The sequence below is a fragment of the Globicephala melas genome, chromosome X (assembly GCF_963455315.2).
Source record: "Globicephala melas chromosome X, mGloMel1.2, whole genome shotgun sequence".
In the NCBI taxonomy this organism is placed as follows: Eukaryota; Metazoa; Chordata; class Mammalia; order Artiodactyla; family Delphinidae; genus Globicephala; species Globicephala melas.
This window is the reverse complement of record NC_083335.1, coordinates 79952575-79973689: the sequence shown is the minus strand read 5'-3', so window position 1 is coordinate 79973689 and position 21115 is coordinate 79952575. Positions and strand designations below refer to the sequence as shown.

General features: G+C 39.0%; 1 protein-coding gene across 1 annotated transcript in view; it reads right to left on the bottom strand.

Annotated features, from left to right (window-relative positions):
- Positions 1 to 5301: 5301 nt before the first annotated feature.
- Positions 5302 to 21115, bottom strand: part of NBDY (negative regulator of P-body association) — a 40747-nt gene continuing 24933 nt past the window's right edge. The window contains exon 3 of the mRNA XM_060292933.1: positions 5302 to 11130. The gene's annotated coding sequence lies outside the window, so the exon portion shown is untranslated. The remainder of the gene's footprint in view (positions 11131 to 21115) is intronic.

The following is a 21115-nucleotide window of genomic DNA, read 5'->3' as shown; positions in this document are numbered from 1 at the left end:
TCCAGCTACCTTTAAATATGGGATCACATGAGCCTGTAGACAAGCCTCTTTAGATCAAAGGCTGAACTGAGGGCCATAATTAAATAATTTCTTAAACCCAGGGAGGATTCCCAAAAGTGTTTGTAAATAGATTACCAAAGTAGGAGGCCACTGATCTGACTAAACTAACCATACCTGATAGGAAGTTTTGGGGAGGCCCTCTCCCCTAAGCTAAAACATTCCAATATAAATAAATGGGTCCTTCAATATCATTGAGATAGTCACCCAATTCTTTGAAAAAGAAAGAAAAAAAAACTGTCCTTGTTTTACAAATCTAGTCTTTACATAGCCAGAGGTATGGTTACAAAAATAATCCAAACCCATGCTTTTGAAATGCAAATATTCTACCTGGTTTTCTCCAAGAACCTTTATCTCTGCTATCTTTTAAAATACAAGTTTTGAAAAAGAGGCAGGTAATCTGGAACTTATTAAGGACAAATAAAAGTCTTAAGTGTCTTCGCCATAAATATTAGTAAGAAAAGATTTAACCATCTAGACAGGTGACCTTGATGTGTATATAAATATTCATAAATAAGAAAGAAACTGGCCAGAGTAAATTGCACGTTCACGTGATATAGAAAATATTCAGTATTAAATTAATACCTGGCATTAGCTCCAGCCTCTTGGTTTGATTAATATAGATGTCTTTAAAGTCATCAATGTTAAGTATAATACTTCTCTTGTAGCTAGGTTTACTACAGGTCAAATAAGACCTTCACTTGATATGATGAAAGTTTTAAAAGTGAATTAAATGCAAGTGAGATAAGAGCTTCTGGATGAACTTTTTTTAAAACATCTTTATTGGAGTAGAGTTACTTAACAATGGTGTGTTAGTTTCTGCTTTATAACAAAGTGAATCAGCTATACATATACATATGTTCCCATATCTCTTCCCTCTTGCGTCTCCCTCCCTCCCACCCTCCCTATCGCACCCCTCTAGGTGATAACAAAGCACCAAGCTGATCTCGCTGTCCTATTCGGCTGCTTCCAACTAGGTATCGATTTTACATTTGGTAGTGTATATATGTCCATGCCACTCACTCACTTTGTCACAGCTTACCCTTCCCCGTCCCCAAATCCTCAAGTCCATTCTCTAGTACATCTGTGTCTTTATTCCCGTCTTACCCCTAGGTTCTTTTTTTTTTAAACATCTTTATTGGAGTATAATTGCTTTAAATGGTGTGTTAGTTTCTGCTTTAAAACAAAGTGAATCAGTTCTACATATACGTATGTTCCCATATCTCCACACTCTTGCGTCTCCCTCCCTCCCACCCTCCCGATCCCACCCATCCAGGTGGTCACAAAACACCCAGCTGATCTCCTGTGCTATGTGGATGCTTCCCACTACCTATCTATTTTATGTTTGATAGTGTATATATGTCCATGGCACTCTCTCACTTTGTAACAGCTTAACCTTCCTCTCCCCATATCCTCAAGTTCATTCTCTAGTAGGTCTGTGTCTTTATTCCCGTCTTACCCCTAGGTTCTTCATGACATTTTTTTCTTAGATTCCATACATATGTGTTAGCATACGGTATTTGTCTTTCTCTTTCTGACTTACTTCACTCTGTATGACAGACTCTAGGTCCATCCTTCTCACTAAAAATAACTCAATTTCGTTTATTTTTATGGCTGAGTAATATTCCATTGTATATATATGCTACATCTTCTTTATCCATTCATCCAATGATGGACACTTAGGTTGCATCCATCTCGGGGCTATTGTAAATAGAGCTGCAGTGAATATTTTGTTACATGACTCCTTTTGAATTATGGTTTTCTCAGGGTATATGCCCAGTAGTGGGATTGGTGGGTCGTATGGTAGTTCTATTTGTAGTTTTTTAAGGAAACTCCATACTGTTCTCCATAGTGATTGTACCAATTCACATCCCCACCAGCAGTGCAACAGTGTTCCCTTTTCTCCACATCCTCTCCAGCATTTATTGTTTCTAGATTTATTGATGATGGCCATTCTGACCGGTGTGAGATGATATCTCATTGTAGTTTTGATTTGCAATTCTCTAATGATTAATGATGTTGAGCATTCTTTCATGTGTTTGTTGGCAATCTGTATATATTCTTTGGAGAAATGTCTATTTAGGTCTTCTGACCATTTTTGGATTGGGTTGTTTGTTTTCCTGTTATTGAGCTGCATGAGCTGCTTATAAATTTTGGAGATTAATCCTTTGTCAGTTGCTTCATTTGCAAATATTTTTCCCATTCTGAGGGTTGGATTTTTGTCTTGTTTATGGTTTCATTTGGTGTGCAAAAGTTTTAAAGTTTCATTAGGTCCCATTTGTTTATTTTTGTTTTTATTTCCATTTCTCTAGGAAGTGGGTCAAAAAGGATCTTGCTGTGATTTGTGTCATAGAGTGTTCTGCGTATGTTTTCCTCTAAGACTTTGATAGTTTCTGGTATTACATTTAGGTCTTTAATCCATTTTGAGCTTATTTTTGTGTATGGTGTTAGGGAGTGATCTAATCTCATACTTTTATATGTACCTGTCCAGTTTTCCCAGCACCACTTACTGAAGAGTCTGTCCTTTCTCCACTGTACATTCCTGCCCCCTTTATCAAATATAAGGTGATCATATGTGCGTGGGTTTATCTCTGGGCTTTCTATCCTGTTCCATTGATCTATCTTTCTGTTTTTGTGCCAGGACCATACTGTCTTGATTACTGTAGCTTTATAGTATAGTCTGAAGTCAGGGAGCCTGATCCCTCCAGCTCCGTTTTTCATTCTCAAGATTGCTTTGGCTATTCGGGGTCTTTTGTGTTTCCATACAAATTGTGAAAATTTTTGTTCTACTTCTTTGAAAAATGCCAGTGGTAGTTTGATAGGAATTGCATTCAATCTGTAGATTGCTTTGGGTAGTAGAGTCACTTTCACAATGTTGATTTTTCCAATCCAAGAACATGGTATATCTCTCCATCTATTTCTCTCACCTTTAATTTCTTTCATCAGTGTCTTATAATATTCTGCATACAGGTCTTTTGTCTCCTTAGGTAGGTTTATTTCTGGATATTTTTTTCTTTTTGTTGCAATGGTAACTGGAGTGTTTTCTTAATTTCACTTTCAGATATTTCATCGTTAGTGTATAACAATGCCAGAGATTTCTGTGCATTAATTGTGTATCCTGCTACTTTACCAAATTCATTGATTAGCTCTGGTAGTTTTCTGGTAGCCTGTTTAGGATTCTCTATGTATAGTATCATGTCATCTGTAAACAGTGACAGCTTTACTTCTGCTTTTCTGATTTGGATTCCTTTTATTTCTTTGTCTCTCTGATTACTGTGGCAAAAACTTCCAAAACTATGTTGAATAAGAGTAGTGAGAGTGGGCAACCTTGTGTTGTTCCTGATCTTAGTGGAAATGTTTTCAGTTTTTCACCATTGAGGACGATGTTGGCTGTGGGTTTGTCATATATGGCCTTTATTATGTTGAGGAAAGTTCCCTTTATGCCAACTTTTTGCAGGGTTTTTATCGTAAATGATGTTGAATTTTGTTGAAAGCTTTCTCTGCATCTATTAAGATGATCATATGGTTTTTCTCCTTCAATTTATTAATGTGGTTTATCACATTGATTGATTTGCGTATATTGAAGAATCCTTGCATTCCTGGAATAAACCCGACTTGACCATGGTGTATTATCCTTTTAATGTGCTGTTGGATTCTGTCTGCTAGTATTTTGTTGAGGAGTTTTGCATCTGTGTTCATCAGTGGTATTGGTCTGTAGTTTTCTTTCTTTGCAACATCTTTGTCTGGTTTTGGTATCAGGGTGATGGTGGCCTCATATAATAAGTTTCGTAGTGTTACCCCCTCTGCTATATTTAGGAAGATTTTGAGGATAGGTGTTAGCTCTTCTCAAAATGTTTGATAGAATTCGCCTGTGAAGCCATGTGGTCCTGGGCTTTCGTTTGTTGGATTTATTTATTTTTGTGCACAACACAGGCCTCTCACTTTAGTGACCTCTCACGCTGCAGAACACAGGCTCCGGAAGCGCAGGCTCAGCGGACGAGGCTCACGGTCGCAGCCATTCCGTGGTGCCCGGGATCCTCCCTGTCCGGTGCATGAACTCGTGCCCACTGCATCGGCAGGCGGACTCCGAATGACTGCGCCACCAGGGAAGCTCTGTTGGAAGATTTTAAATCACAGTTTCAATTTCAGTGCTGCGATTGGTTTTTTAATATTGTCTATTTCTTCCTGATTCAGTCTTGGCAGGTTGTGCATTTTTAAGAATTTGTCCATTTCTTCCAGGTTGTCCATTTTATTGGCATAGAGTTGCTTGTAGTAATCTCTCATGATCTTTTGTATTTCTGCAGTGTCAGTTGTTACTTCTCCTTTTTCGGTTCTAATTCTATTGACTTGAGTCTTCTCCCATTTTTTTGTTAATGAGTCTGGCTAATGGTTTATCAATTTTGTTTATCTTCTCAACAAACCAGCGTTTAATTTTATTGATAATTGCTATTGTTTCCTTCATTTCTTTTTTTTTTTTACATCTTTATTGGAGTATAATTGCTTTACAATGGTTTGCTAGTTTCTGCTTTATAACAAAGTGAATCAGTTATACATACACATATGTTCCCGTATCTCTTCCCTCTTGCGTCTCCCTCCCTCCCAACCTCCCTATCCCACACCTTTAGGTGGTCACAAAACACTGAGCTCATTTCCCTGTGCTATGCGGCTGCTTCCAACTAGCTATCTATTTTACTTTTGGTAGTGTTTATATGTCCATGGCACTCTCTCACTTTGTCACAGCTTACCTTTCCCCCTCCCCATATCCTCAAGTCAATTCTCTAGTAGGTCTGTGTCTTTATTCCTGTCTTACCCTAGGTTCTTCCTGACATTTGCTTTTCTTAAATTCCATATATATGTGTTAGCATATGGTATTTGTCTCTTTTTTTCCTAATTCTGAAGTGAAAGAATCTTTATTATTATTATCTTAACAACTTTATTAGGGTATAATTGCCTTACAATGGTGTGTTAGTTTCTGCTTTATAACAAAGTGAATCAGTTCTACATATACCTATGTTCCCATGTCTCTTCCCTCTTGGGTCTCCCTCCCTCCCACCCTCCCTATCCCACCCCTCCAGAAGGTCACAAAGCACAGAGCTGATCTCCCTGTGCTATGCGGCTGCTTCCCACTAGCTATCTACCTTATGTTTGGTACTGTATATATGTCCATGCCTCTCTCTCGCTTTGTCACAACTTACCCTTCCGCCTCCTGATATCCTTAAGTCCATTCTCTAGTAGGAGTGTGTCTTTTTTTTTTTTTAACATCTTTATTGGGGAATAATTGCTTTAAAACGGTGTGTTAGTTTCTGCTTTATAACAAAGTGAATCAGTTATACATATACATATGTTCCCATATCTCTTCCCTCTTGGGTCTCCCTCCCTCACACCCTCCCTATCCCACCCCTCCAGGCGGTCATAAAGCACAGAGCCAATCTCCCTATGCTATGCGGCTGCTTCCCACTAGCTATCTACCTTATGTTTGGTAGTGTATATTGTCCATACCTCTCTCTCACTTTGTCACAGCTCACCCTTCCCCCTCCCAATATCCTCAGGTCTGTTCTCTAGTAGGTCTGTGTCTTTATTCCTGTCTTAGCCCTAGGTTCTTCATGACATTTTTTTTTCTTACATTCCATATATATGTGTTAGCATATGGTATTTGTCTTTCTCTTTCTGACTTACTTCACTCTGTATGAAAGACTCTAGGTCTATCCACCTCATTACAAATAGCTCATTTCTTTTCTTTTCATGGCTGAGTAATATTCCATTGTATATATGTGCCACATCTTCTTTATGCATTCATCTGATGATGGGCACTTAGGTTGTTTCCATCTCTGGGCTATTTTAAATAGAGCTGCAATGAACATTTTGGTACATGACTCTTTTTCAATCATGGTTTTCTCAGGGTATATGCACAGTAGTGGGATTGCTGGGTCATATGGCAGTTCTATTTGTAGTTTTTTTAAGGAAGCTCCATACTGTTGTCCATGGTGGCTGTACCAATTCACATTCCCAACAGCAGTGCAAGAGTGGTCCCTTTTCTCCACACCGTCTCCAGCAATTATTGTTTCTAGATTTTTTGATGATGGCCATTCTGACAGGTGTGAGATGATATCTCATTGTAATTTTGATTTGAATTTCTCTAATGATTAGTGATGTTGATCAGTCTTTCATGTGTATGTTGGCAGGCTGTATACTTTCTTTGGAGAAATGTCTTTTTAGGTCTTCTGCCCATTTTTGGATATGTTTGTTTGTTTTTTTGCTATTGAGCTGCATGAGCTGCTTATAAACTTTGGAGATTAATCCTTTTTAAGTTGCTTCATTTGCAAATATTTTCTCCCATTCTGAGGGTTATCTTTTTTTTTTTTTTTGCGGTAAGCGGGCCTCTCACTGTTGTGGCCTCTCCCGTTGCGGAACACAGGCTCAGGACGTGTAGGCTCAGCGGCCATAGCTCACTGGCCCAGCCGCTCCACGGCATGTGGGATCCTCCCGGACCGGGGCATGAACCTGTGTCCCCCGCATCGGCAGGCGGACTCTCCACCACTGTGCCACCAGGGAAGCCCCTGAGGGTTATCTTTTAGTCTTGTTTATGGTTTCGTTTGTTGTGCAAAAGCTTTGAAGTTTCATTAGGTCCCATTTGTTTATTTTTGTTTTTATTTCCATTTCTCTAGGAGGTGGGTCAAAAAGGATCTTACTGTGATTTATGTCATAGAGTGTTCTGCCTATATTTTCCTCTAAGAGTTTGATAGTTTGTGGCCTTACATTTAGGTCTTTAATCCATTTTGAGCTTAACTTTGTGTATGGTGTTAGGGAGTGATCTAATCTCACACTTTTACATGTACCTGTCCAGTTTTCCCATCACCAATTATTGAGGAGGCTGTCCTTTCTCCACTGTACATTCCCGCCTCCTTTATCAAAGATAATGTGACCATGTGTGGGTGGGTATATCTCTGGGCTTTCTATCCTGTTCCGTTGATCTATCTTTCTGTTTTTGTGCCAGTACCATACTGTCTTGATTACTGTAGCTTTGTAGTATAGTCTGAAGACAGGGAGCCTGATTCCTCCAGCTCGTTTTTTCGTTCTCAAGATTGCTTTGGCAATTTTGCACAGAGATTTCTGTGCATTAATTTTGTATCCTGCTACTTTACCAAATTTATTGATTAGTTCTAGTAGTTTCTGGTAACACCTTTAGGATTCTCTATGTATAGTATCATGTCATCTGAAAACAGTGACAGGTTTACTTCTTCTTTTCCAATTTGGATTCATTTTATTTCCTTTTCTTCTCAGATTTCTGTGGCTAAATTTCCAAAACTATTTTGAAAAAGAGTGTTGAGAGTGGGCAACCTTGTCTTGTTCCTGAGCTTAGTGGAAATGCTTTCAGTTTTTCACCATTGAGGACGATGTTGGCTGTGGGTTTGTCATATATGGCCTTTACTATGTTGAGGAAAGTTCCCTCTGTGCCTATTTATGCAGGGTTTTTATCATAAATCGGTGTTGAATTTTGTGGAAAGCTTTCTCTGCATCTCTTGAGATGATCATATGGTTTTTTTTCTTCAATTTTTTAATATGGTGTATCACGTTGAGTGATTTGCGTATATTGAAGAATCCTTGCATTCCTGGAATAAACCCCACTTGATCACGGTGTAGGATCCTTTTAATGTACTGTTGAATCCTGTTTGCTAGTATTTTGTTGATGATTTTTGCATCTATGTTCATCACTGATTTGGCCTGTAGTCTTCTCTCTTTGTGACATCCTTGTCTGGTTTTGGTGACAGGGTGATGGTGGCCTCATAGAATGAGTTTGGGAGTGTTCCTTCCTCTGCTATATTTTAGAAGATTTAGAGAAGGATAGGTGTGAGCCGTTCTCTAAATGTTTGCCAGAATTCGCCTGTGAAGCCATCTGGTCCTGGGCTTTTGTTTGTTGGAAGATTTTTAATCACAGTTTGAATTTCAGTGCTTGTGATTGGTCTGCTCATATTTTCTATTTCTTCCTGATTCAGTCTTGGCAGGTTGTGCATTTCTAAGAATTTGTCCATTTCTTCCAGGTTGTCCATTTTATTGTCATGGAGTTGCTTGCAGTAATCTCACATGATCTTTCGTATTTCTGCAGTGTCAGTTGTTACTTCTCCTTTTTCATTTCTAATTCTATTGATTTGAGTGTTCTCCCTTTTTTTCTTGATGAGTCTGGCTAATGGTTTATCAATTATTTTTATCTTCTCAAAGAACCAGTTTTTAGTTTTATTGATCTTTGCTATCATTTCCTTCATTTCTTTCTCATTTATTTCTGGTCTAATCATTATGATTTCTTTCCTTCTGCTAACTTTGGTGGTTTTTGTTCTTCTGTCTCTAATTGCTTTAGGTGCAATGTTAGGTTGTTTATTCAAGATGTCTCCTGTTTCTTACGGTAGGATTGTATTGCTATAAACTTCCCTTTTAGAACTGCTTTTGCTGCATCCCGTAGGTTTTGCGTCACTATGTGTCCATTGTCATTTGTTTCTAGGTATGTTTTGATTTCCTCCTTGATTTCTTCAGTGATCACTTCTTTGTTAAGCAGTGTATAGTTTAGCCTCCATGTGTTTGTATTTTTTACAGATCTTTTCCTTTAATTGATACCTAGTCTCATTGCATTGTGGTCCAAAAAGATACTTGATACAATTTCAATTTTCTTAAATTTACCAAGGCTTGATTTGTGACCCAAGGTATGATCTATCCTGGAGAATGTTCCATGAGCACTTGAGAAAAATGTGTATTCTGTTGTTTTTGGATGGAATGTCCTATAAATATCCATTAAGTCCATCTTGTTTAATGTATCATTTAAAGCTTGTGTTTCCTTATTTATTTCCATTTTGGATGATCTGTCCATTGGTGAAAGTGGGGTGTTAAAGTCCCCTACTATGAATGTGTTACTGTCAATTTCCCCTTTTATGGCTGTTAGTATTTGCCTTAGGTATTGAGGTGCTCCTATGTTGGATGCATAAATATTTACAATTGTTATATCTTCTTCTTGGATCAATCCATTGATCATTATGTAGTGTCCTTCTTTGTCTCTTCTAATGCTCTTTATTTTAATGTCTATTTTGTATGATATGAGAATTGCTACTCCAGCTTTCTTTTGGTTTCCATTTGCATGGAATATCTTTTTCCATCCCCTCACTTTCCGTCTGTGTGTGTCTGTAGGTCCGACGTGGGTCTCTTGTCCACAGCATATATTTGGGTCTTGTTTTTGTATCCATTCATCCAGTCTGTTTCTTTTGGTGGAAGCATTTAATCCATTTACATTTAAGGTAATTATCGATATCTATGTTCCTATTCCCATTTTCTTTATTGTTTTGGGTTCATTATTGTAGGTCTTTTCCTTCTCTTGTGTTTCCTGTGTAGAGAAGATCCATTAGTATTTATTGTAAAGCTGGTTTGGTGGTGGTGAACTCTCTCAGCTTTTGCTTGTCTCTGAAGATTTTAATTTCTCTGTCAAAGCTGAATGAGATCCTTGATGGGTAGAATAATCTTGGTTGTAGGTTCTTGCCCTTCATCACTTTAAATATATCCTGCCACTCCCTTCTGGCTTGCAGATTTTCTGCTGACAGATCAGCTGTTAACCTTATGGGGATTACCTTGTGTGTTATTTGTTGTTTTTCCCTTGCTGCTTTTAATATGTTTTCTTTGTATTTCATTTTTGACAGTTTGATTAATATGTTTCTTGGCATGTTTCTCCTTGGATTTATCCTGTATGGGACTCTGTGCTTCCTTGACTTGATTAACTATTTCCTTTCCCATATTAGGGAAGTTTTCAACTATAATCTCTTCAAATATTTTCTCAGTCCTTTTCTTTTTCTCTTCTTCTTCTGGAATCCCTATAATTCGAATGTTGGTGTGTTTAATGTTGTCCCAGAGGTCTCTGAGACTGTCCTCAGTTCTTTTCCTTCTTTTTCCTTTATTCTGCTGTGCAGTAGTTATTTCCACTATTTTATCTTCCAGGTCACTTATCTGTTCTTCTCCCTCAGTTATTCTGCTACTGATCCCTTCTAGAGTATTTTTAATTTCATTTATTGTGTTGTTCATCATTGCTTGTTTTATCTTTATTTCTTCTATGTCCTTTTTAAATGTTTCTTGCATTTTGTCTCTTCTATTTCCAAGATTTTGGATCATCTTTACTATCATTATTCTGAGTTCTTTTGCAGGTAGACTGCCTATTTCCTCTTCATTAGCTAGTTTTGTTGGGGTTTTTTCTTGCTCCTTCAACTGCTGTGTATACTTCTGTCTTCTCATTTTGCTTATCTTACTGTGTTTCAGGTCTCCTTTTTTCAGGCTGCAGGTTTGTAATTCCCGTCATTTTTTGTGTCTGTCCCCATGGCTAAAGTTGTTTCAGTGGGTTGTGTAGGCTTCCTGGTGGATAGGACTAGTGCCTTTGTTCTGGTGGATGAGGCTGGATCTTATCTTTCTGGTGGGCAGGTCCATGTCTGGTGGTGTGTTTTGGGGTGTCTGTGGACTTATTATTATTTTAGTCAGCCTCTCTGATAATGGGTGGTTTTGTTTTCCTGTCTTGCTAGTTGTTTGGCATAGAGTGTCCAGCACTGTAGTTGCTGGTCGTTGAGTGAAGCTGGGTGTTGATGATGAGATGGAGATCTCTGGGAGATTTTCACTATTTGATATTACGTGGAGCTGGGTGGTCTCTTGTGGACCAGTGTCCTGACGTTGACTCTCCCACCACAGAGGCACAGCACTGACTCCTGGCTGTAGCACCAAGAGCCTTTCATCCACATGGCTCAGAATAAAAGGGAGAAAAGGTAGAAATAAAGCAAGAAAGGGGATAAAAGAAAATAAAATAAAGGCAAAATAAAATAAATTAACATAAAAAATAAGTATTAAGCAATTTTTTTGTTTGTTTTTTGCCGTACACAGCCCTCTCACTGCTGTGGCCTCTCCTGTTGTGAAGCACAGGGTCTGGACGCACAGGCTCAGCGGCCTTGGCTCCCGGTCCCAGCCGCTCCATGGAATGTGGGATCTTTCTGTACGGGGGCATGAACCCGCATACCGTGCATCGGCAGGCGGACTCCCAACCACTGCGCCACCAGGGAAGCCCTAGAAAAATTTTTTTTGAAAATTAAAAACAAAAATACAGACGGATAGAACCCTAGGACAAATGGTGAAAGCAAAGCTATACAGACAAAATCTCACACAGAATCATACACTTACACACTCACAAAAAGAGGAAAAGGGGAACAATAATAAATCGTGCTCTCAAAGTCCACCTCATTAATTTGGGATGATTCGTTGTGTATTCAGGTATTCCGCAGATGCAGAGTACATCCAGTTGATTGTGGAGATTTAATCCGCTGGACTGGAGCCTGCTGGGAGAGATTTCCCTTTCTCTTCCCTGTTCGCACAGCTCCCAGGGTTAAGCTTAGGTCGCCAGACGGCGTCTGTTCTTCACTCAGGACAGGGTTAAAGAAGCCACTGATTCGGGGTCTCTGGCTCACTGAGGCCGCAGGGAGGGAGGGGCACAATGTGGGATGAGCCTGCAGCAGCAGAGGCCAGTGTAACATTGCACCAGCCTGAGGCGCGCCGTGCGTTCTCCTGGGGAACTTGTCCCTGGATCCCGGTACCCTGGCAGTGGTGGGCTCCACAGGCTCCCGGGAGGGATAGTGGGGATAGTGACCAGTGCTCACACACAGGATTCTTAGTGGTGGCAGCAGCAACCTTAGTGTCTCATGCCCGTCTCTGGGGTCCGCGGTGATAGCCGCCGCTCGCGCACATCTCTGGAGCTCCTTTAAACAGCGCTCTTAATACCCTCTCCTCGTGCAGCGGGAAAGAGGGAAGAAAAAGTCTCTTGCCTCTTCAGCAGGTCCAGACTTTTTCCCAGACTCCCTCCTGGCTAGGTGTGGCGCACTAGCCCGTTCAGGCAGTGTTCATGCCGCCAACCCCAGTCCTCTCCCTGCGATCCGACTGAAGCCCGAGCCTCAGCTCCCAGTCCCCGCCCGCCCCGCCGGCTGAGCAGAAAAGCCTCTCAGGCTGGTGAGTGCCGGTCAGCACTGATCCTCTGTGCAGGAATCTCTCTGCTTTGCCCTCCACACACCTGTTGCTGTGCTCTCCTCTGCAGCTCCTCAGCTTCCCCCCTCTGGCACCTGCAGTCTCCACCTGTGAAGGGTCTTCCTAGTGTGTGGAAACCTTTCCTCCTTCACAGCTCCATCCCACTGGTGCAGGTCCCATCCCTATTCTTTTGTCTCTGTTTATTCTTTTTTCTTTTGCCCTACCCAGGTACATGGGGAGTTTCTTGCCTTTTGGGAGGTCTGAGGTTTTCTGTCAGTGTTCAGTAGGTGTTCTGTAGGAGTTGTTCCACGTGAAGATGTATTTCTGATGTATCTGTGGGGAGGAAGGTGGTCTCCACGTCTTACTCTTCCTCTGTCTTCCCCAATCTTGATGAACTTTTTAGGAATAATTATGTTTTAGGAATGTGTACTTAAAAAGAATCTCTCCAGGGTGTGGAGAAAAGGGAACCCTCCTACACTGTTGGTGGGAATGTAAATTGGTACAGCCACTATGGAGAACAAAACTTAAAACATAGTTACCCTATGATCCAGTCATCTACTCTGGGCATATATCTGGAGAAAACCATAATTCAAAAAGATACATGCATCCCGATGTTCACCACAGCACTATTTAGAATAGCCAGGACATGGAAGCAACATAAATGTCCATCAACAGAGGAATGGATAAAGAAGATGTGGTACATATATACAATGGAATATGACTCAGCCATAAAAAGGAATGAAGTAATGCCATTTGCAGCAACATGGATGGACCTAGAGATTGTCATAATGAGTGAAGTAAGTCAGACAGAGAAAGACAAATATCATATGCTATCGCTTATATGTGGAATCTAAAAATATGGTACAAATGATCTTACCTCCAAAACAGAAATAGAGTCCCAGATATAGAAAACAAATTTATGGTTACCCAGGGGGATGGGGGAAGGGATAAATTTGGAGATTGGGATTGACGTATACACACTAATATATATAAGATAGATAACCAAGAAGGACGTATTGCATAGCACAGGGAACTCTACTCAATAATCTGTAATTACCTATATGGGAAAAGAATCTAAAAAAGAATGGATATATGTATATGTATATAACTGATCCATTTCGCTGTACAGCAGAAACTAACACAACATTTTAAATCAACTATACTACAATAAAAATTAAAGAATCTCTCCAGATATTTGGAAATTTACTTGATATTTAGAGTTGTTCTAAGTTAAGTGATGGAAGTTTATTTAATAGCTAGGTTATTCCCAAATAAAATAAGTTACTGAGATATAAATTACTGAACAGAGAAACTAAAGGTATTTAGCACTAATGATAAATATATTTGGTGCCACCCTGAGTTATTCTCTATAAGAAAGCATATGTTTTTAGAAATCATTAGTATTTATGTTTACCAATCTACAAAGTCCTGGTGCAGAACACAGTTTATGGTTGCTTAAGGAATGTAGGGTGTGTATTTTAAACAAAAGAAGGTGTGAGGAAGGGCATTACATTCTCTTAAGGGAAAAGAGCAATTTTTGTCCTACAGCTGGTTGCTCCTAAATAGAAAGAAAATGGACAAAATAACATAGATACAAAAAGTTGTCAAAGGTTTGTGGAAAAGGAAAAGGAAACTTAGTTGGGTAAATGGATTTTGTTGGGAGTGGGCTGGGGCAAGAATGGATTTGGTTTCTCCCTCCAAAGTTTTCTGAAAATGCTGCTTTTAGTAACAGGTTGTATGAGTTTCTTTGCCTTTAAGTGATCTGTATTTGCTTTTGAGATCTCTTTTAACTTTGGTTAAGGAATAAGTATTGTCTCACAGTGACCTATGATCTTATTTGACCAAGTGTTTTGAAAGTTTTTCACAAACTTCCCAAGTAACAAATTTTAATTCAATTTCTTTTGACTTCCAGCTAACTTTGGGATGCTTTAGAGGGCCCCTGAGGTATCTTAACAAAAGATATTTAACTAGTATTATTTGGTATGTTAAATTACATGGAGAACATTATCACATGAGCAATAAACCTACTTAAAATACACTGTATGGATGAATGGCATTAATATAGACATTCTAAAAATTATATAAATTTTCTGAAATTTGGATATGTCCTGGTATAATGCTATAGTTGTAGTTGTTATCTTAAAATGTTGTATGTCACAACAGTAACCAAGCTTCTTTATCGATTTCACTGTAATCAGATGTTTAACCATGCATGCTTTAGTCTTTTGTCATTTATAAACAGTTATTGTTGTACTGATGCTGTTGCAAAAAGTGCTTCATCTTCAAGAAGATTCATAGGAAGGCTACAGAAGCAGTTACAACAGTTTGACATCAAGATGTTGGCTACATGAGGATTCCAGGATTCCAGTCCTTACTACCCTCTGACTCAAAACAAGAAGCCATCCTGCCACTGGGGTCACTAGATCAGGCATCCAGAGAGTTTTATTCCCTGACAGGCAGGGTTAACACTTCTAGTCAGCTCTCAAGCAGCTACAGAAGAGAGACCATCACCCCTCTGCTTCCCAGAAGATTATGGGAGTAAAATCTCTGAGGGGGGAAGGAAACAAGAGAGAAGGAGGCATGGCACAACCTCTAAAAGAATGACACAGCCCTTGAGGATACGACATAAACTGGTTAGAACCATCTAGGTCCAAGATGGCGGAAGATTCAACTTCCAGTAGACCTTGGGCCTCATTATATGCTCATTGTAATACACTAGCATGCTAAAAGACTCACCCACAGGTGCCATGGCAGTTCTGAGGCCGACCATAAAACGTGAAAAAGTGGGCAGTGGCACAATTCTTGGAAATCCCCGCCCCTTTGCCAAAATAGTTGCAATAATCCTCCCACTCATTAGCCTATGAAATTACCCAGCCCATAAAAACTGACCACCCCATATTTTGAGGCCTCTTGCCTTCTGAAATGGCCCACACTCTGTCTATGGAGTGTGTATCTCCCTGAATAAACCTTCTTTCTCTTAAAAAAAAAAAAAGAAAGAAAACAAGTTAACCTCTTCTGGGAGACAGAAATGGAAAAAACAATCTCTTCTGGGAGAGAGAAATGGACAGACAACCAGCCAGGCTACATAAATGCTCTGAGGAAGGAAAATATTATGGCAGAATAGACATGAGAACTCCCTTTAATGCTGAGCACTTCTATAAACGTAGACAAGGAATACGATGCTATTTATAAACTATAATTTCACCTGTTTCCAAAAAAGTGTGACTATTTCCCAAGGAGAAAGTAAAAAGTACCCACATAGCTATTCATAAAGTCACTGAAGGGCATCAAAGCCTTACATTCTGACATCTCCTGAACAGCATTCTGTAACAAGAAATTGAAAGTTAAAGAACAATTTGACATTGTGCACCACCTAATATAAAACACTGAGAAGAAAAAAACCTCATTTCAGTGGTATTCCTTGACAAAAGTACATAAGCTGAATCTAACCATGAGGAAAGCTCGGAAAACTGAAATCAAAGGAAATTCTATAAAATAACTGTGTTATATCTTCAAAAACATTTTTTTCTTAGACAAAGAAAGTCTAAGAAATTATTGCAGATTAAAGAAAATTAAACAGACATGACAACTAAATGCAACATATGATTCTGGAGTGGATCCTGGACCAGATTTTCTTTTCTTTCTCTTTACCTAAAGGACATTTATTGGCATAATTGGTAAAAAATAAATAAGGTCTTTAGGAAACACATACTGAAGTGTTTTTGAGTCATGAGGCAACTTATTGTCTAATGTTTCAAAAAATATATGTGTACATATAAAAGAAGAAATAAATGTATAAATATAACTATAAATATAAAAAATCATGATTCTTGATGTTTATCCAAAAGAGTTGAAAACTCATATCCACACAAAAACCTGCACATGGCAGTTTATAGCAGCCTCATTCATACTTGCCAAAACTTGGATACAGCCTTCAGTAGATGAATGGACAAATAAACTGGTACATCCAGACAATGGAATGTTATTCAGCATTGAAAATAAATGAGCTATCAGGTCATGAAAAGACATGGAGGAAGCATAAATGCATATTACTAAGGGAAAGAGGACAATCTGAAAAGACTACATAATGTATGATTCCAACTACACGACATTCTGGAAAAGGTAAAACCATGGAGTCTCTAAAAAGATCAGTGGTTGCCAGGGGTTGAGGCAGTGGGATGAATAGGTGGAGCACAGAAGATATTAAAGGCACTGAAAATACTCTGTATGATGAATACATGTCATTATACATTTGTGCGAACTCATAGAATGTATAACAGCAAGAATGTATATTGTTCAAGAGTAAAAATATAACTATGGACTTTGGAATATAATGATATGTCAATGTACGTTCATCAAATGTGACAAATGTACAAATCTGGTACGAGATGTTAATAATGGAGAAGGCGCTATGCCTGTGTAGGGGCAGTGGGCATATGGGAAATCTCTGTTCCTTCCTCTCAATTTTTTTGTGAACTTAAAACTGCTCTTAAAAAAGTCTTTAAACAAGGTCAACAAACTTAACATCGTCAATAATGAATGGGACCAAATGGCATTTTGTGCCTCTTGATGTGATGCAATAGCAAGGACAGAGCATCACCTATGTAGACTTCTTACTAAAAATGCTCAAATTAATCTTGGGAAAGCAGACAAGTTTGGATTGTGGGATGAATGTAGGACAACTGCCTGGACTCATCCAAAATGCCAATGTAATGAAAAATTAAAAGAAAAGGATGGGAAGGTGCAATTCGAGATTTTAAAAGACTAAAGGGGCATGACAGCTAAATATGGTGCATGATTCTTGACTGGATCCTGGATCAAAACAAATAAAAAGATATAAAGGATATTGTTAAGACAACTGGAGAACTTTGACATGAATAGTATATTAGATAATTGCATCAATGTTGAATTTTTCTGAGTGTGATAATAGTAATGCACTCGCTCCTAAGAGATACACATCAAAGTGTTTAAGGTTGAAGTGTCACAATAGCTGCAAGTTACTTCCAAATGGTTCAGCAAAAAAAGTGTATATCTATCTATCTATCTATCTATCTATCTATCTATCTATCTATCTATATATATATCTACAAAGAGAAAAAATATGTAGAAAAATAAACAATAGACGTATCTACATGAAGGATGGCTTTTGATGTTCCTGAAGAGTTGAAGTTTCATAAAATAAAAAATTGGTGAAGAAAATAATGTTTGGAGCTATGAAGTTTATCCTTAATTCTAATTATAAATCCTACTGGTAAATTCAGAAGTAAACCAATGCATTCAATTTTTTTGGCAAAAAATTCTCTGAAAAATAAAAGAAAGGAAATAAAGAAATTAAGTAAGTAAAAGGATAGAAAACAGAAATATCATCCAAAACAAAGTCTATCAAAGTAGACTTTAAATTCAAAAAGGTCAAATGAGTCACTATAAAAGATAAAAAGTGTATCTATTTTAGACTAGTATGCACATAATAAAGCCTTGAATATATAAAGCAAAAACTTACAGAACTACAAGAATTTGACAAATCTACAATTACAGTGGGAGATTTTTAATTGCTCTCAATAATGGATAGATGTAGCAGACAAACAGAATTAACAGTAATATAGAAGACAAACAATACAATTAACAAGTTTAATGGACTTTTATAGAATGCTACATGAAACAATTAGAATATACAAAATATTTTCAGGCACACATGCAACACTTATAAATTCATCATGTCCTCTAGAACATAAAGCAAATCTCAACATATACTAAAAATCAGTATCATGTAAACCATGTTGTCTGTACTAAGTGCAATTAAATGGAAAAGAGTAACAAAATATTAAGCTAAAAAATATCCATGTGACCTTCAAGATGGCAGAAGAGTAAGACGTGGAGATCACCTTTCTCCCCAGAAATATGTCAGAAATACATCTACATGTGGAACGACTCCTATAAAATACCTACTGAATGCTGGCAGAAGAACTCAGACTCCCCAAAGGCAAGAAACTCCCCATGTACCTGTGTAGGGCAAAAGAAAAAACAGAGACAAAAGAATAGGGAAGGGACCTGCACCTTTGGGAGGGAGCTGTGCAGGATGAAAAGTTTCCACACACTAGGAAGCCCCTTCACTGGCAGAGAAGGGAGGTGGCAGAGGGAAGTTTCAGAGCCTTGGAGGAAAGGGCAGCAATAAAGGTGCAGAGGGCAAAGCAGAGAGATTCCCACACAGATGATCAGTGCCGACCAGCACTCACCAGCCTGAGAAAGCCCACTGGGTCAGGTGGGGAATGGGAGGTGAGGCTCCAGCTTCAGAGATCAGATCTCAGGGAGAGAACTGGGATTGGCTGCATGAACACAGCCTGAAGGGGGCTAGTGTGCCACAGCTAGCCAGGAGGGAGTCCAGGAAAAAGTCTGTAACAGCCTATGAGAAAGGAGACCATTGCTTCAGGGTGTGCGAGGAGAGGGGATTCAGAGCACTGTGTAAATGAGCCCCGGAGACAGGTGCGAGCTGTGGCTATCAGTGCAGACACCAGAGATGGGCATGAAATGCTAAGTCTGCTTCTGCAACCACCAGGAAGCCTGTGTGCAAGCACAGGTCACTATCCACACCTCCCCTCCCAAGAGCCTGTGCAGTCCGCCACTGTCAGGGTCCCGTGATCCAGGGACAAATTCCCCAGGAGAACACATGACATGCCTCAGGCTGTTGCAAGCTCACACCCCCGCCTCTGCTGACGCAGGCTTGTCCCACATTCCGTATCCCTCCCTCCGCCCCGGCCTGAGTGAGCCAGAGCCCCCTAGTCAGCTGTTACTTTAACCTTGTCCTGTCTGAGTGAAGAAAAGACACCCTCAGGCCACCTACATGCAGAGACGGGGTCAAATCCAAAGCTGAACCCAAGCAGCGGTGCAAACAAAGAAGAGAAAGGGAAATTTCTCCCAGCAGACTCAGGAGTAGCGGATTAAATTGCCACAATCAACTTGATGTACCCTGCATCTCTGGAATTCCTGAATAGACAACGAATCATCCTAAAATTGAGGCAGTGGATTTTGGGATCACCTTTAGACTTTGGGTTTGCTTTCTACATCTAATTTGTTTCTCGTTTTATGTTTATCTTAGTTTATTATTTAGAGTTTATTATCATTGGTAGATTTGTTTATTGATTTGGTTGTTCTCTTCCTTTCTTTTCTTTTCTTTATATATATATATATAATTTTTTTCCCTTTTTCTCTTGTTGTGAGTATGTATGTGTATGTTTCTGGGTGTGATTTTGTCTGTATAGATTTGCTGTTACCATTTGTACAAGGGTTCTGACTGTCCATTTTTATTTTTGTTTTTTTTAGTATAGTTTTCAGTGCTTGTTATCATTGGTGGATTTGTTTTTCAGTTTGGTTGCTCTCTACTTTCTTTCGTTTTTTTCATAACTTTTAAAGAGTTTAAATTGTAATATTTAAAATAAATTTTATTTTAATAACTTTATTTATTTTTCTTTCTTTCATTATTTTCTCTTTTCTTCTGAGACGTGTAGCTGACAGGGTCTTGGTGCTCCATCTGGGTGACAGGCCTGTGCCTCTGAAGGTGGGAGAGCCGAGTTCAGGACACTGGTCCATCAGAGACCTCCAGGCTCCACGTACTATCAAACAGCAAAAGATCTCCCAGAGATAGCCATCTCAACACTAAGACCCAGCTCCACTCAACGACCAGCAATCTACAGTGCTGGACACCCTATGCCAAACAACTAGCAAGACAGGAATACAACCCCACCTATTAGCAGAGAGGCTGCCTAAAATCATAATAATGTCACAGACATGCCAAAACACACCACCGGACATGGTCCTGCCCACCAGAAAGAGAAGATCCAGTCTCAGCCAACAGAACACAGGCACCAGTTCCCTCTACCAGGAAGCCTACACAACCTAATGAACCAACATTATTCACTGGGTCCAGACACCAAAAACAACGGGAACTACGAAAATGCAGCCTGTGAAAAGGAGACTCAAAACACAGTAAGTAAGTAAGATGAGAAGACAGAGAAACACACAGCAGATGAAGAAGGAAGATAAAAACCCACCCACCAAAAATATGAGGAAATAGGCAGCCTACCTCAAAAAGAATTCAGAGTAATGATAGTAAAGATGATCCAGAATCTCAGAAATAGAATCAAGAAAATACAAAAAATGTTTCACAAAGACGTAGAAGAAATAAAGAGCAAATAAACAATGATGAACAACACAACAAATGAAATTAAAAATTCTCTAGAAGGAATCAATGGCAGAATAACTGATGCAGAAGAATGGCTAAGTGACCTGGAAGATAATATAGTGGAAAAACTACCACAGAGCAGAATAAAGAAAAAAGAATGAAAAGAATTGAGTCTCAGAGACTCTGGTAGAACATTAAACACACGAACATTCAAAGTACAGGGGTCTATGAAGAAGAAGAAAGGAAGGGTGCGAGAAAATATTTGAACATATTATAGTTGAAAACTTCCTTAATATGGGAAAGGAAATGGTCAATCAAGTACAGGAAGCACAGAGAATCCCATATAGGATAAATCCAAGGAGAAACACACCAAGACACAAATTAATCAAACTATCAAAAATTAAATACAAAGAAAAACTATTAAAAGCAGCAAGGGGAAAACAACAAATAACATACAATAGAATCCCCAGAAGGTTAACAGCTGATCTTTCAGCAGAAACTCTGCAAGACACAAGGGAGTGGCAGGACATATTTAAAGTGAGGAAAGGGAAAAACCTACAACCAAGATTACACTAAACAGCAAGGATCTCATTCAGATTTGATGGAGAAAGTAAAAGCTTTACAGACAAGCAAAAGGTAAGAGAATTCATCACCACCAAACCAGCTTTACAACACATGCTAAAGGAACTTCTCTAGGCAGGAAACACAAGAGAAGGAAAAGACCTACAATAACAAACCCAAAACAATTAAGAAAATGTTAATAGGAACATACATATTGATAACTACCATAAATGCAAATGGTTTAAATGCTCCACCAAAAGACATAGACTGGCTAAATGGATACAAAAACAAGACCCATAT